At 44.7% G+C, this 16,015-nt stretch overlaps 1 protein-coding gene across 2 annotated transcripts in view; it reads right to left on the reverse strand.

Moving 5' to 3' along the window:
* Positions 1-15,722, reverse strand: part of ZMIZ1 (zinc finger MIZ-type containing 1) — a 362,912-nt gene extending 347,190 nt beyond the window's left edge. The window contains exon 1 of one of the 2 annotated variants that reach the window (XM_049809830.1): positions 15,303-15,722. The gene's annotated coding sequence lies outside the window, so the exon portion shown is untranslated. The remainder of the gene's footprint in view (positions 1-15,302) is intronic. The other variant, XM_049809846.1, reaches the window with a different exon arrangement.
* Between the last annotated feature and the right edge of the window lie 293 nt (positions 15,723-16,015).

A 16,015-nucleotide genomic window follows, 5' to 3' on the forward strand; every position in this document is an offset into this window, starting at 1 on the left:
AAACCAAGAGCCTTCTCTCAATCAGTGACCTGATCCTGCTGCCCAGTGGCGGTGTATATGTAAATTGGGACCCACAATTAATCCATATTTAAATAATTCTGTTTAAAGGACCATTTCTTAGGAATGTTTTATTTGTATGATTTAAGTAAACAGTTTAATGTACCAGAGGAAGACAACTGCAGTCTAACCATAAGCATAGTATAGCAAAACTGAAAGCATCGTCTCAACTCCTTGTAGATATTCAAGTACAGCTTTTACAGCTGGGATGGGATACCACTGCCAGGCACACTTCACTGCCATCACATCTACAGCTGCAGAAGTGGCAGTGCTTGTTACATCTCCTGGTGTACACAAGACCACTGCATTTTAAACCTGTGTGCTCCCCAAGGCAGAGAGCGAGGTGGAGCCTCGCACCTCCACCAGCCACCCAGCTCCCCATAGCTGGGGCTGCCTTGCTCACACTGCAATTCTAACAAGCTCATGTGTGTCAGCAACTTTTCTCCTGTCCCAAACAATCTGAAAGCATATGAATTCAAACAGGTAGCCTTCCAAGATTGCATATTAAAGCTATAAATGCCTGCCAACTGCAGTAGCTTTCTGGAGCGTGGCATTGGTCTCACGCTCGCTTGCCTAAGGAAAGTGGCAGTAACTTCTGGTCGTCAAAACTTCTAAGCCTTTAATTTATCAAGATTAAAGTCAATTAACCAAAACCCAATAAATTAAGGTTGAATTATATATATATAGGACTTCAACATTTTAAAACATATTCTGTCATGTTATGCTTTTAGCTATAATTACTGTACAGGACATGTGTTTGACACTTATTTTTTAGTGTTCAAAAAATATTTCAGTTGCTAGCTCTTTGCCATCTGTTTCCTATCATTATTTCGTTAAAATAGTTTTCATTTCTCTCACAGTAGAAGAGTAAGATTGTTTTCTGCGTGACTAGATTGTCATCTCCTTTACTTAAAGGGCATCATTCCAGGTTATTTATTTATTTATTTATTTGGTTAGTTAGTTATTAAAGAGGCATATGCACCTCCTTCCACCCCCCACCCCCCCCGAAAGGGCGAACAAAGCAAGCTAGTTTAAAACCAGCCAAATACATCCCCTTCCCTCCACCTGTCAAGAACACTTCTCCAAAGTCTCTGAGAAAACTAAATAACTCATCAGCTGCAAAAGCATGCGGATTTTCCTCCCAGAAGGAGGAAACTTGCACTTGAATACACCTTGGATAAAAACCAAGGTCCAGCATACAACAGTATCTTACACCACGCAAAACGCTTACCATTCCTAGTCAAAATATTAGAGCTCAAAGGCTTACACCACCATGACTACCCGTGCAGGGGCGAAGTCGCCCACATACAAGGAAGAGATGGTTTCTGAGCAGTTATCAGGAGCAAGTGCAATAATTCTTACCTGGAAAATGCTGTTTGCAGCTGCTCACTGATTTGTCAACGCACACACACTGCTCTCGCCTCATGATTTATGATGCTCTCTCCAGCACTGAGACTTCTATTACTGTCCTCGTTTATTGCCTGCAGCTGTCATTCTCACCAACAATTCTACAGTTGTTTGTAGGTGAGGTATCAAAGGTATTTAGCGTGCACCTAGAGATGCAATTTTAATCAAACCTACTTGCAGGCAGTATTTAAATGTTAGAACAACTGCACAGAGCGCAGCAATTAATGTGGACTTGACCAACCAAAATTATGACAGCCAGAAATGTTTGCTCATAAATGCCTCAAAAGGATGGATGTCCAACAGGCCTGCGAACACCTGCTGATTTGTAAATGAAGATAAAAATAGTACCCATAGGTCACAAATCCTTCTGACAGGTATTTGAATGCACAATAGATATATTAACACAAATTCAGCAATTTCACTTCTATGGGCAAGATGTCAGTAAGGTGGTAAATCCAGCTACACCTTTCTCACCACATATTTTTCCTAGCCAGCTATCTTCCCCTTAGACTAGCCAGGCTTTCCAACATCTCCTAAAAATCTGCTGAATCTGCCCATTTTAGAATAACAGTAGTGGAAGGGGAAGCAGATTTTACATCCAGCAACTCCACTTTTAAAACATCTCATTGTGTTTTCTAGACATTAAAAATTTGCAAATCAAAAAGTTCTGACCCACTGCAGTCCCTCCTTAACTTTTTAAGGAGCCAAAGATGCTCGATGATTTGTAAAACAAGCAAGCACTGTTACTAAGCATGATAACCAACTGTACCACCCTGCTTTGAGGGAGGGTGGCTAACAGCCTCTGGGTGGGAACTGGACCTACCACCACCAAACACGGCATGAAAGCACAACAGAAAGTAAAAAAGGAGTCGTGGAGCTAAGCCTAATACTACCTTCATGTGTATTCTAAAGCTCCAACTCCTTAAGTCAACTGATTATAACAGCATCTCTGTTTGTTTAATGAGTTTCTAGTGCTCGTGATTCAGAATGAAACTTGAAAATATGAACCCTAAACAAGACCCTAAAAGGCAGATCTTGCAAAAGAATGCAAGTTTAGTGTTATTTAAAATTGTTCTATAGGCCTGGCTTCTGGTGGCCAAATATTTTTGGGCTGGCAGTCTTAAATCAGTCTAATCAGTACTCTAAGCACCGAAACTCGCTTTCTGTATTTTAAGTTCTTTTCTTCAACACCATCCACAGTGCACCGCTTGAAAATGCCACTCAAGGCAAAAACAACAATTGTGAATTTACAGTCAAAAGGTAGCCTGAAGGCCATCACTGTCATAGTTCAGCTTTATTTGTAGCTGAACAGATAGTGTCAAAATACAAACTACAAATTAAACACATAACTCTCTAAGTGGAAAAAACAATGATGCATTTTACTCTATTGTGATAAAGTACCAAAGAACCTCTGGTGTTTGGAAGCTGTTAAAACTTGCAATGTATACAGATATTGATTAATCCTATTATCTCTCCATGTTCCACTCTCTTCAACCAATATGATGGGGTCACATTGAGAGAAGTGCACAGAAGTGAGCAGTCACTAATTGTGAGCCCACATTAAACCATTAGTTGGTGTGCAACAGCCTGCTTTGAGGTTAAAAAATAAAATCTGCTTTTAAATAGAACACTAATTGGAGCACATTTCAGAGTTCAAGAATATATGACCTTCAGGCTATACTGAGGATGCACGTCAGTCATTTAAATCCACAATATACCATTTGTCTTTCCATAACATCTATTAGGAAAATAGGTCTGAAGTGGTCATACACACTTCGTTAGGAAAAAAAAATAAAAAAAAATCCACCATGCAAAAGCTGAATTCACCTCTGTTTTTATACTCTTTTCAAATTAGTTTTTTTATTTCAGCTTTTACTCTACCCCCTGAACCCCTTCCTAAATGTAACTGCAGAATGTGTATATTTGGGTGGAAGTAACATAACTATAAAGAGCACACACAGTACGTGCTTTACATATATTAGCTTTGATCACAGAGAAAACATTTTAACGAAGTCACTCCACTCCTCTGCTGTGAAAGGTCCATCCAAATGGTAAAGTTAGATCCAACTACCTGGCACTCACCTGATGTGACTGCAATGCACAGATGTCTCTGAAAATCAGAGACAGAGGATCCTTACTGTTGAAAGCATCCCTGAGATTCCTCACTCATCACTCAGGAAATGGGGCATTTAAAAAAACATTAAAAATAAAAATAAAAATAAAAATCACCCCCCCCCCCCAACCCCAACAAAACAAACAAACAAAAAAAACCCACAACCACCACACACAAAAATCCCATACAACCAACACCTTGAAACTTGTCCATTAATCATTATCTCATTTTTCTTAATGCTGGACAAGAAAATATTTTACTGGCAATAGGGGGAGGAGGCTTTTTTCTTTTTTGAAAACCTAACACAGCTGAGAGGACATTCAAACTATAATTGCTCTTAGATTCAAACACAGACTCACATCCTATCCCTGGATGATCTTTTTAGGATCTGATCACCCATGCGTACATGTATGGTTCTTCACTGACAAACAACGCGACTCCTCTACTTGTGTGACTTGCATTACTCATAAGAAATCCTTGGCAGAGACAGGCCAACGTATGTTAATTACCAGGTTGCATTATAATAGGTCTAACATCTTGTTTCCCATCCAGGGTTTTAAAATAAATGAAAACAACAGTCTCTTTGGATAAAAAAGTATGTATTTTTGTATCTCAGGCTAAAAATATTCTACATTAAAACCACAAATAGATCAACCGCCAGAGAAGTCCTGCCTCTTTGGTGTTTCTTTTGGGGGGGTTTATCCTTATTAAATAAAGAAGCCAGGCAATCTTTAAGAGAGGCTAACGTATGTGCATTCATCTTTCATTTCCTACAATTTATCCTTAAATCGGGTGTAATAGTGAAAAGGGGAGCTTGACTCCCCAATCTTTTGTTTCTTCTATAAACAGTTTACCAGGTAAAGTTGGCTACCAATTCCTACAGCAAAATAAAGCATAAATTCATGAACACTTAGTAGTGTGAATAGAACAAAGATATACTTAAAAGTATATTTTTCATATGACAGGAGATATGTATTATATTTCTTCATTTTATGATTTAATATGCTGGGATATTGCTAGGACAAGATGCTGGCAACATTACAAGTATTTTTGATTTACATTTCTCTTTACTGAGGAGGCGGCATTTAGGGCCATAGCTGCAATTTCAGACAAAGGACTAAGACTCTACACTGACATGCTGTTTCTTTTTGGGTGACCAAATTCAAAGTTTTAAATCTGAATTTCAAATCATATGACACCATAAAACTCCCAGAAACATTAGAAGTTTCGCTGAAATTTTCAAAACACTAATATTCTAAAAATAGGCACTGGTACAAGACTTTCTTTCACAAAAGGTTTTGCAAAAAGTTCATGCATTGAATAAATAATTTATACATGCATTTAGGATGCAAAACCTTTTAGAATAAAGTGAAAACGCCGTCTCAGAATTTTTATTTTTTAAAGTGATTAAACAAATCTAATGACACAACTATCATGCAGCTGTGACCAGAAACCTACTAGGCATCCTCCCCTCCTCCTTCCTCTCCCGAGACTCCCAGCGCTGGGTGCTGCGCTGGCCCCCGCTCCCGAAGGCCAAGCGCCAGCCAAGAGGCGCCAGCGAGGAGCAGACAGATGGCGGCCAATAAGGAAACTATCACCCCATCTCAGTCACCATGGCAGAGCCTGGGCACCACACAATAGCAGCCTGACTATCGTCTACTTGACTCCTCATTTCAGCTTAATATGTTTACCTGCGTGCGTCTAGTGCTCCCAGCTATAGGGCAAACAGATGCGAGAGCTGTATGAGGGGTACCAGCCCAGTGCCACGTAGGGCTTGTGAGGACCCACCACAGCCAAGCGTAGTGCTGAAGCCTGATATCCAAAGGTTACGAACTAGTGCACTAAACCAGCGTACTAACCGCCGCTCGGTGGGAGCGGTTATGCTCTGGGTTAGCTAAGAGGAAACATGCCAAACTCTTCAAAATGGATGTTCAACGTATCAATTACTTAACAAAGAAACTTCAGACAAATCCTAAATTTAACACTTTTTTTTTATTATTTATTTAGACACAAAATGACCTTGATATTTTGTGTAAGGATAAGACAAGCAGAGTCCTGAACTTAAGGTGCCCATCTGCTCCCCCCATCCAGTTCCTCAAACCCAGGCTCTGAGCCCTCCAGCCACCACCTCCTCCACTGCCCTGCAGACCCCGCACCTCCCAACCGATTACTTTACAAACAACAATCTGCCGCGAATACAGGTAGAATAAAAGTGATTGCAAATATTTTCAGGACCCATTTTAGTCAAAAAGGGCCCGAACTGCTAGCCATCCACAGCACTGTCCTTCGCAAAGCCTTTGCAGAAAGAGCCGCCGCTTCGCCCAAGCCTGTGCCGCGCTGAGCACCATCTGGTCTGCACCTGGGGGGGGCCTTTCTGCTCTCTCAACTGGCACTGCTCCAGTCAGTGCCACCGGCCGCGGTCCCTATCGCCTCCATGCTCCCTGCCGCACAGACGTCGGAGGACAGGGCAATTTCATGCGAGTGTTTTAAAATATTTATCTTGTGTCCCGTTGCCGATTCCTTCCAAGGTACAAACAAGGGCTGAACGGCCTTCCCTTTATTTGTAATTCATACCCGAGGATCACACAGTATGCAAGGTTTGGTCTCGAAGGGAAGTATTTATACCACTCAGACAAGTCCGAGTACGCCACCCTTCTTGTATAAGCTATATCTTTGTTAAACACCAGGATTAAGTATTTGTTATTAACAAACGTTTCAAAGGTTGCCCCGGATTTATTCTGCACTCTATCGCTTGCAGGTCACCAGCAGCTGCTGTCATAGTTTTACTTGTCCTTTGGTAAAGAATAACAAGGCCAACTGAAACAGCGACTCCCGAGTTACACGTAAACAAGCAGGTACCCGCTGCAGAGGTGGGACTTTTTTTACTCAGGTTTTGAAGCCCTTCTGGGTATCCACCTGCCCACGCAACTCCTGTCCCCCCGCTGCCACAGGAGCTGACACAGAGCCCAGAGCAGCTGGGTCAGAGAGCCCCTCAGAAAATCCTTCCAGGCCCACCCCAAAGCAGCTGGGGGGGTGAAAGCCAGTGCTGAGCAAGGCTGAGCCTTCCCCGAGGGGTCCCCACAGCGGCGTGAACTGCAGCGGCAGAAGCAGGTTCGGAGCCATCGCCGCAGCCTGAGCAACATCGAGGGTAGATGACCGGGAAAGGACACACCACCCGCACGCTTACACCGTCAAAAAGCTGCAGGAAGAGGACGTGAGCCCAAGTGTTCTAACTCACAAGGGTGCTTTAACCAAGTCTTAGAAGGCTCCGCTAGTGACCCAAAATAACTTCTCCTTACATAATACTGTTATGATTTTAATGTGCGAGATGTCAGAGTTTTACAGTGCCAAAAGCCAAAGCTATGCATTCAGTTGGAAAGCTAGTAGGCTCCCATGTCGAATGGTATCAAACTCCAGCTGGACTGGAACCCAATACTTTTTAAAACAGTGATGTAAATTCTGGGAGAAATCTCATACTTGAGAGGAGGACAGGAAAGGACTGAAGTATGGTTCCTGAAACAAATTTCTTAAAGAAGGACTGATACCTGCTTTAAGTCTCGCCAGGTGAGACCTATCAGAGTAGATCTCTCAGAAACAAGAAAGAAGGGATCTGTGAATGGGATGAAGTTGAACGCTACTTTGTAGAGCAACAGCCCTGCTAACGCAACACACACTGAGTCCACGTTTTCAGTCACAGAATTGCTACCCACATTTGCACATATGTGCCCACTGCAACGTAGCATCTTCATTTTCTGTGAAATAGAGAGAGAGTACCTGTATCTCAGTGGCAAGGTGGGACTTCATGGTTTTGTAAAGCACCCGAAGAACAGCGAACTGAACATGCAGATAGTCAGGATCCCAAGAGCATGTGCAGGACAAGAGTTCACTGGCCTAGAGTCTTTTTAGCACAAGCATTCCAGTCTTTAAAAAAAATTGTTTAATCAAATGTAAAGTGCATCAACCTGTGCTAAGTGTAAGAGGGAAGAAAAGCTTTCTTTGAAAAGGCTTGGGGGAAGCATTGGGTTGCTGTACGGGAGGCCAACATAAGCTACACACCAGCTGTAAACAACTTAACTTCTGTGATCCCACTGCTGGGAAAAGGGTTATAAGAGCATTAAACACAGAATTTACAAGAAGGACACCAAAAGATTGGGTAGACTGCCTGACAGCCACATCATTCTTCTTCCCCCCCTGCAAACCTGCAGGATAATAAACCCTTCTCTCTTTCGTATATAGATAGATATATAAACAAACTGCTCTTCTGAGAATTCAATGTCAACAAAGCCTCTAAAACTGCTTTTTAAAGCTTTTCTCCTGCTTTTTTTTTGGGGGGGAAGGGACATAACCAAATGGGTCTTCCGTTGACCTATGAATACATTATAGTTTTAAAATGAAAAAGTGACAGTGCTTTTTGTCAAACTATTCTAGCTGCAGGAACTTGTATTTTTACAATGTATTTTAAGCAAAAACGTTCTCCAAGAAAGTTTTCCTGTTTATAAGGCTTTTTTGTCATTTACAACAGCCAAAATCTTAGAAATATGTGCAGTGCTAAGGAAGACTAAGGTTTATGTTAAAGCCATGATATGTAAGGTATTTCTTATTTTCAAACCATCTATGGGGGCATCCCATCTTCTGGCTGCACGAACAGCAGTACCGCTCAAACTGGGCACAGGGGCAGCAGGACAGCAGGTTGGCGAGTTCCTCTTGCCTCCTTGAGAAAGTGGCTGTAGTTGGAGGCGTGGGGGTCCTGCAACTGAAGACACGAGCATTTCCTCACCGTCACTCAACTCTTTCCCCACCTCCCCGTCACACTCTCACACCTCTAAAATAACCAAAAGCAGATGGTAACCTTTGAGCTGGAGGATGCCCATCTACCGGGTGGATGTTGGACAACAACCATGCCCCAGAGAACAACATAGGGGAACGGTCTCTGCTGCGGTGATAAGCAAAAGAAAAGTTGTAAAAACACCTTACAAGCTTAAGACAATTTCTACCTTTGGCGAGGTAGAAATCATGACCAGACTAGGGGAAATCCCCCTTCTCAGCGTTGGCCTGAGACCAAGCAGTTTCCAGGGAAGTCCAATTTCAAACCTTTTCAGGCACCAGCTGCCCAGCAGTAAGTCGGCATTGCCTTGCACTGCTCCCCCATCCCGTGATGCCCTCATTTACACAGTAAGCCTATATTTCATCAGTTCATGTGTTCTTGGAATGGGTGTTCAAAAACAAGAGAGGAAGAGAAACCTGCACTTCAGAATGTACTGATGGAGATGCAGGAGGTGTGTATTTCAGGGCAGCCTAAAAGGCTCTGCTGTTCTCAGAAGGAATGAGGAATACAGCCAATAAACAAGCAGATACTCATCAAGGGAACCATTTTTGCTACTAAATAGCCAATTGAAGCCCCTACTATTCTGCCATGTATCTATGACACTGCAGCCCCAATAAATAAACCCTTCTGATTAGTTATGAGACTATCTAGAAACCTCCGAGATGGATACAATTCGCTTTGCCAAGTTGGTCAGTCATGGCAGCCCTGAAGTCTCAAAGGAATAAAAAAAACCCAGCAACAACAAAACCCAAACCCAAAAAGACAACACAAACTTGTTGTCGACACACTGCTTTTTCTCTTACTCCTCAAACATGCATGTTTTTACCTAATCAGCAAAGATGGCAAATATTTCACAGGTAAAAAGAGCTGCGATACAAACGGGGCAGAGTTTATCCACATTTGTACACCAGATCAAGCAATTAGTATTCTCTAGTTAACACTATCCTAACCAAGCTGACTACTGAAATAAGTCACCAGAAGAGTGTACCAGTTACCAGACAGAGTTGAGAACATCAGAGCCAACTGAAAGAGCCAAGAAAGATTTGAAGATGACCAAATAAAGACAACAAACAGTTCCCATCCTGGTTTTGCATGACGCTATCAGATGCACAAAGTCTGTGGCTTTCATTCTCATGCTATCTTTGACGACACATATGTATCATCTACAGGCTGGAGTTGTTCCCCTTTCTGAAGTCAGACCCACAGCAGTGCTGCTTTTCTCCAGCAAAAAAAGGCTTACAGCAACCACAGTCCCTCTGTGCTCACAGCCAATACTGACTACCAAGAAACTGGAATATGGCTCTGCAGGGAGAGGACAACACCACTACCTATGGATCAGGCAGCCCGAGGATCGCCTGGGTAGGTTTCACAGGACTGAAGAAGGATGTCTTAGCATGAGGACATCAGTTTTATAGATCAGCTCTCCACCATCTACTGATATATAAATATTAAGTCAGTAAAAACAAAATAAGAGAAGTAAATAAAAAAAAAATAATCAAATAACAAACTCCTTATGAAGACAAACAATGAGCAGTAGAGGCAATCCAAATCAACAGTTTTATGAAATTTCCACAGGTTTGTAGCATCATGCATATTAATGGCTTTTGAGCGATTTCTTTTCCTCCCTCCCTGCCGTGTTGAGCCAATAGCCTTCCTGCTTCGCTTTGGGAATCAATTCAAAGCTGCTCTGTAGAGTCAAAACAAACGCAGGATTACCAACCAAGGGATACGCTTCCCACATTTATCTTAATGGAATGTTAACGTGATAGCCTGTATGCGACTACCTCAATATTAATACACTAGACAAAACACAAAACAGCTCGATTTATTGAGTTATCTGTGGAAAGGACTGAAGGCTCTTTTTGAGCTTAGATATTTCATTAGATCCTAAATCTTTTTTAAACAAGTGCGAACCGTCACCCCTTCCCCATTGGAAGGGATGGCGCTTGGCTGTTCCAGGATTCAATAGAGGAGTACAAATTACTTCTATCCTCTGCTACAGGTCTGAAAAGTATAAGCAACTGAAAAACTATAGGTGGCCCGGATCAAACAATCACCTATGTGGGCCTTCAGAAAGGCAGGTTCTCTTAAGAATGAGTCATCCCCTGTGGAGTAACTCGACTCCTGTTGACACTTAAAGAAGAAATTAGATGGAAAGTGATTTTGTCTGCCTAAGAACAACTTTATTTTTTCTACTAGATACATAATATCCACACAAATTTGCCCTGCTCCATAAAGGGAAGGGTAGAGGCACTATTACTGAAGCTGGCAAACCTCACCTTTGCAGGCAACGTAAACTTCAGCGTATCTTAAACTATTAGAACCAAAAATAACACGTAACAAGTGTAAGACCATCTCCTACTCTCATAATACACTACTGCCTCCAACAGTCGAGCTGTGGAGATCCATTACAACCCAATGCCTGGACATTTCTCTTGCAGCCTGAATCGCGTTTAAAATATTCTAACATTAATCAAGCTGAATGCTAATGATTATGTGAAACCCAATGGAAATAAAGAAATTGAAAATTGCTACATAAGAAGTTTTTGCTTTTAGAAAAAGAAGTGGGGGAAAAAATAAATCAATATGACAAAGCAACATTTCAATTTAAAACCTTTTGTTTTTAAGCCAAAGACACCGCTTTAAAGCAGAAATGATTTCTAATACCACTGACAGCCTCAGCCTATCATCAGTAGGAAAGCTTGCATACCCCTAAATTCAGTGAAAGGAAAACATACAATATCTGAGCAGGAGTGTATCAGTGCCCATCTCTGGTGATCTGTATTGATGCACTGTTCACTGTGCTTTCCCATAAAACACACCTAAATGGATAAAGAGTGCTTGTCTTCCTCATCCCACAACAGTCAGTTGACAAGAACAAGCATAAACCAACTCTAAACTCTTCAGCAATATTCTCTTGCCGCTTCGCCGTAATACAGGATAGGATTTCACAAAAATTGGTCTAACTAGGAGTGAACAAATCAGTCAATTGCATAGTGGTCAAATTTGTTACCACAGGCATTAACTGCAGTCCTACTTATTTATGGCAAACAGGCTTCCCAGGTAAAGCCATAACAATCCCAGCTCGCTCCCTCCGCAGCATTTGATCACCCACGTTGTTACAGCAGCACGGCAGGCACCACGAGCGCCTGGCCAGCCACTACATCCATTTCTCACAGTCACGTTATCTCCTGTGCCACTGGAAAAAGGCTAGATCCCTGTTGTCCTGAAGCCTATCAACAACATTGTGGAAGGCAAAAGGAATTCCAACTTTGTTTCCCTTCTGGGATCTCTTTTTCTTCCTTTTCAGGAGAGAAACCAGGCTTTCCAGGCTACTAGTACAAACGACAAGTTGCTAAAAACCAAGCAACATTGTCTCCAACTATAGTATCAGTGATGTAACTGCCATCCCTGAGGGTTTGAGATTTGTTTCATTTTGGTTTTTTTTGTCCACGCAAGACCTTTGGAGCCTATAAAAGTGGAAAAGATCTGGGGTAAAGGGCAAGCAACTCCCAAGAAAAGTTATGAATGGAAACGTGCTACACAGCCTCCTCTCCTTTCCACCCCTTGTAACCGCTGCTGATCAGGACAAATCTTTCAGAGGCTGCAGAAACTGATCTATTATCTTTTGTGGGTTTCTTAAAATATTCCAAAAACAGAATTGTATGCCACATTAAGATTGCAGTTTTATTTCATCTCAGACAGCACAAAACACTCTCTGTATACATACAGAGCAACTCACTTCTTTCCTGAAACAAAGTTTTCATTGATCCTTTGCCACAGACTCAATTATTGTTTCTAATCATGATCAACGTTTATTTAAGGTATTGTGGACTGTAAACAATGTAAACAATAAAAGCATCTGTCCATGTTGACATGAATGTCATTGGCAGGTTAGATACCTATATCGACTGGTCCTGAGGGCGTTCTTTTTGAATTCTGAAAGCCCAAAGTAAATTTACATTACAATTTACAGAATAATCTTTAAATCAGCCACCTTCTGAAGTAGTGTTATCTTGAGTAGATAAAAATCATAATTGACAATTAAATTCAAAGAAATTTTTCATTGTTTCAAAACATAATCCTAAAGACACTTTTGGGAGAGTGTATTTTATTTTTTTTACATGCGGGAGATTCTGCAAAATTCCTGGTCCTCCTCGCACCCATGGGGAAAAATAATACTCTTCTTGTAATTTGGCAGTTACAGATACACATGTAAAAAAAAGTAGAAATCAAGACATTTTAAGACAACATTTAAAAAGTAAAGTTAAAAAGAAGAAAGGTCCTTGACTGTGTGATATTTAGAGGATTTCAAGTCATGTTTTCCATAGCCTCATTTTAAAAACGAGCAGCCTTTTCTTTCTCCTTCCCCCCCCCCCCCCCCAAACTCCGAGGAAAACAGTCACCAAATGCACTCAACTAGCCTCAAAGTCACACGTGCTCCACTGCAGATCTTGCTTTCAATGTGTCTTTTGTTTGATGGCTGGTGTTTCAACATCCTCAACTTGAACAGAAAAAGGTCAGAGCGAGTCTTCTGGCATTCACAGACCTGCACCAGGCCCCGCCGAGAGAAGATTGATGCCACCATACACTTCCCCCAATCCAGAGAAGGAAGTGGGGGCTTGAATCCGAGACCAACTATGTTTGTTAGAGGAATCCTTCTCCCAAAGACAGTCAGCACTGTTTAGTTTTGCTCTGTTCCTCTGTGAAACTTTTCTGCTGGCGCTGGTAATACTTTTGAGTTACAAGTTCCGCCACTGTGCCACGTTACTGCCCCCGTATCACGACCCGAACAGGTTCCCGCCAGTAAGAGGTTTTAGCCGTACATCCCAGCGAGAGGCTCTCTTCCCCCCCCCCCCCCCCCCCGGTTTTGCTTCACCTCTCGGTTACCCCTGGTGCCCTTAGGCCCGCCGCCCTCGCCTTGGCTCCCCTGCCTGGGGAGGAGAGGCTGCACCATTAACCTTCCAGTGTGCAAGGCCAAGGTCCATATTGCAGCTGGAGAGAAGCTGTTGCTAAAGATTCCTTAAAAGCTTTGGCACTTCAAGGCAGCCGGGACTACTCAACCAGAGCTGGGAGCCAAAGCTTTGCCACAGCATTAATGGGCTTTTGCCCTTTTAAATTTTATAAGCCTGTCGCCTTTCTGATGCGCGCAGTTTTATTCAGAGTCCTAAATGGCCATTTCATATTTAAAAGAAAGCTTGCATAGGTAGCACCCTAAAACTACCCCAGGTCATTCATCTCCCCCGCTCCCCTACTGTCTCTTAGGAAACCTTTGATAGAGCATTTGTTCAGGCTGCCAAGTTAAATCCTCTTCTCTCATGTCAATGCATTGAAAAAAGCAGTCAGAACACCAGCTTCACTCAGGCCTGCTGAAGTAAATGGAGAAAACCAATTCCTCTGGCTCTACAGAGCCATTAAGCCGTTTGCAGATTATTAACCGAAGCACAAAAACATACACCGCGCACAATCGGACGGCAACGCAGGGCTATTCCTTAAGTTAGCTTCAGTCTCAATAAACCGCCTATACGGCTGCAATTTGTAATCATTTGTGCAGCTGCCGTAACTGTTTAGCGGGACCCCGACAACCCCAGACAAAAGCCGTTTCGCCGCGATGCGGGGGTCACGCTTCCACCGCCGGGCACATTTCCCCTTTAATAAATATGGTGACGGGGGTTGCACTTGGAGCAGAAAACCCGAGACGCCTCCCCGCTCCCGTGCCCCTAATCGCAGCCTCCGAGGTAGCACCGAAATTAAACTTTACACGTGCAAAACAAAGTTTACAGCCTAAAAACCCGATTATAGTAACAACTTCCTCCCCCTGCCTTAGGCTGCCTTACTCCTTCCCCGCTCGCGAGCCAGCTCGGAGCGCTATCCCGAGCGGCACGGGGGGGGGGGGGGGGGAATAAAAGCGTGGCTGGATGGCTCCTATTTTTATGTTTACATTCCTGAAGTGTCTTTTAACTGACTGCCATTCCCCCTCTCCCCGCGAGCAGCTCCGCCAGCCGCCCCTGGAAGCGCTTCCCCCGCTCCCCTCGCACAAAGGCGGGCGGGCGGGCGGGCGGCGAGCGGCGGCCGGGCCGGGCCGGGCTCCCCCCCCCCCCCCCGGCCCTCTGCCCCCGCGCCCCCTCCCCTCCGCCCCGGCGGCTTCCTGGACAGATGCACCGGGGGGAGGGGGGCTGCTCCTTCCTCCTGCCTGGCGAGAGAGGCCCCGGTCCCAACTGGCTCCCAAAACCCAGACACAAGGAATTTGCACCCAGGCAAGCTTCCCGGAGCCCGGAAAACAGGCGCAAGCTCCCCCACGCGTCTCCCCAGCCCCACACGCGCGGCCGGGCACGCACACGCAGCCGGGCGGGCGGCCGGGCACGCACGCCCCGAGCCGCGGCCCCGGCCCCGGCCCCGCCGCGGGGCTCCAGCCCGCCCCGACGGCGCTCGCCCCGGCCGGGGGCAGCCGCCGCCCCGGCCCCCGCAGCCCCCTTTGTTTTTTTGCGGCGGCTCCGACGCCCGCCCGCCTCGCGTCGCGGCTGCTGCTGCAAGTTAAGACCCGGGCCGGGTCCCCCCGCGGCCCCGCGGCCGGCCCGGGAAGGGCATTTCCCGGGCAGAGCCGCCTCCCCGCCGCCGGGCCCGGCTCCCCGGCTCCCCGCCCGCCCTCGCCCCGCGCCCTCGGCGGGGACAGCCTGCCCCTTTAAGAAGTCTCCGCACATTTTCTCCCCTCGCAGAATAAATATGTTGGTTTCTTTTTTTTTTCTTTTCTTTTTCTCCCTCCCCCCCCCCTTCCCCCCCCCCGTACACCTATTTCCCCAGCGTGGCCGCTCCATTGTTTCTGCTCCGCCGAGACGCAACCCCTGCCCGGCCGCGAACGGGGAGGTGCGAGCAGGGAGCGCAAATAGACGCGAAACTTACCTACGGATTGCAAAGCAGCCTTGCAGCAGCAAAATAATAAGGAAGAAGGCAGGCAAAATCCTCTCTCCCCAACTGATTTGCAGCTCTACTCGCGTATTTTCAAAAATATAATTTTGTTTATTCCCCCCCTTTCTTCCTTCTCCCCCCCCGCTTTCTTTCTCTTTCTCCCCCCCCCCCCCCTTTTTTTTTCCTTGCCCACAGACAGTGAAAAGGAGCTCAATGTTAGTGGGTGAGTAAGTGAATCAACTAGCAGAGAGCACAGCAAGTTGAAGTGTCAAATTACATTGGCTATTCTATTACCAAAGGGCCATGCTTTGTGGCTGCTGGCAAAATCTGTCCCAGATTCCTATCTGAAAGGGAGCTGCCTCCTACAGGGATGTTCTTTCCTTCGCCCTCTCTCCCTTTTCCCTCTCTCCCACCTCCCCGCAGCCCCCCTCCCCCCCAAATCACGCAAAGTTAAAAATCTTGGATACGACTTAAAATACAAATATTGTCTTACAGTCTATTTTAAGGCGGGGATTCTCGGTTTAGTCCTCCCGAACACCAGGCACTCGGAAACCCTTCCACTCTGGCAACCGAAAGCAGGAGATTATCTATCCTCCCGTCTGTATTTTTGTATTATTAAACAGGGGGAAACCACCCCGGACCCAATATACTCTCAAGCATGCGGTGCCTCCGTCTCCATCGCCTTCACGGGAGAATTTTTACGGGGA

The sequence above is a fragment of the Accipiter gentilis genome, chromosome 9 (assembly GCF_929443795.1).
Source record: "Accipiter gentilis chromosome 9, bAccGen1.1, whole genome shotgun sequence".
NCBI lineage: Eukaryota > Metazoa > Chordata > Aves > Accipitriformes > Accipitridae > Astur > Astur gentilis.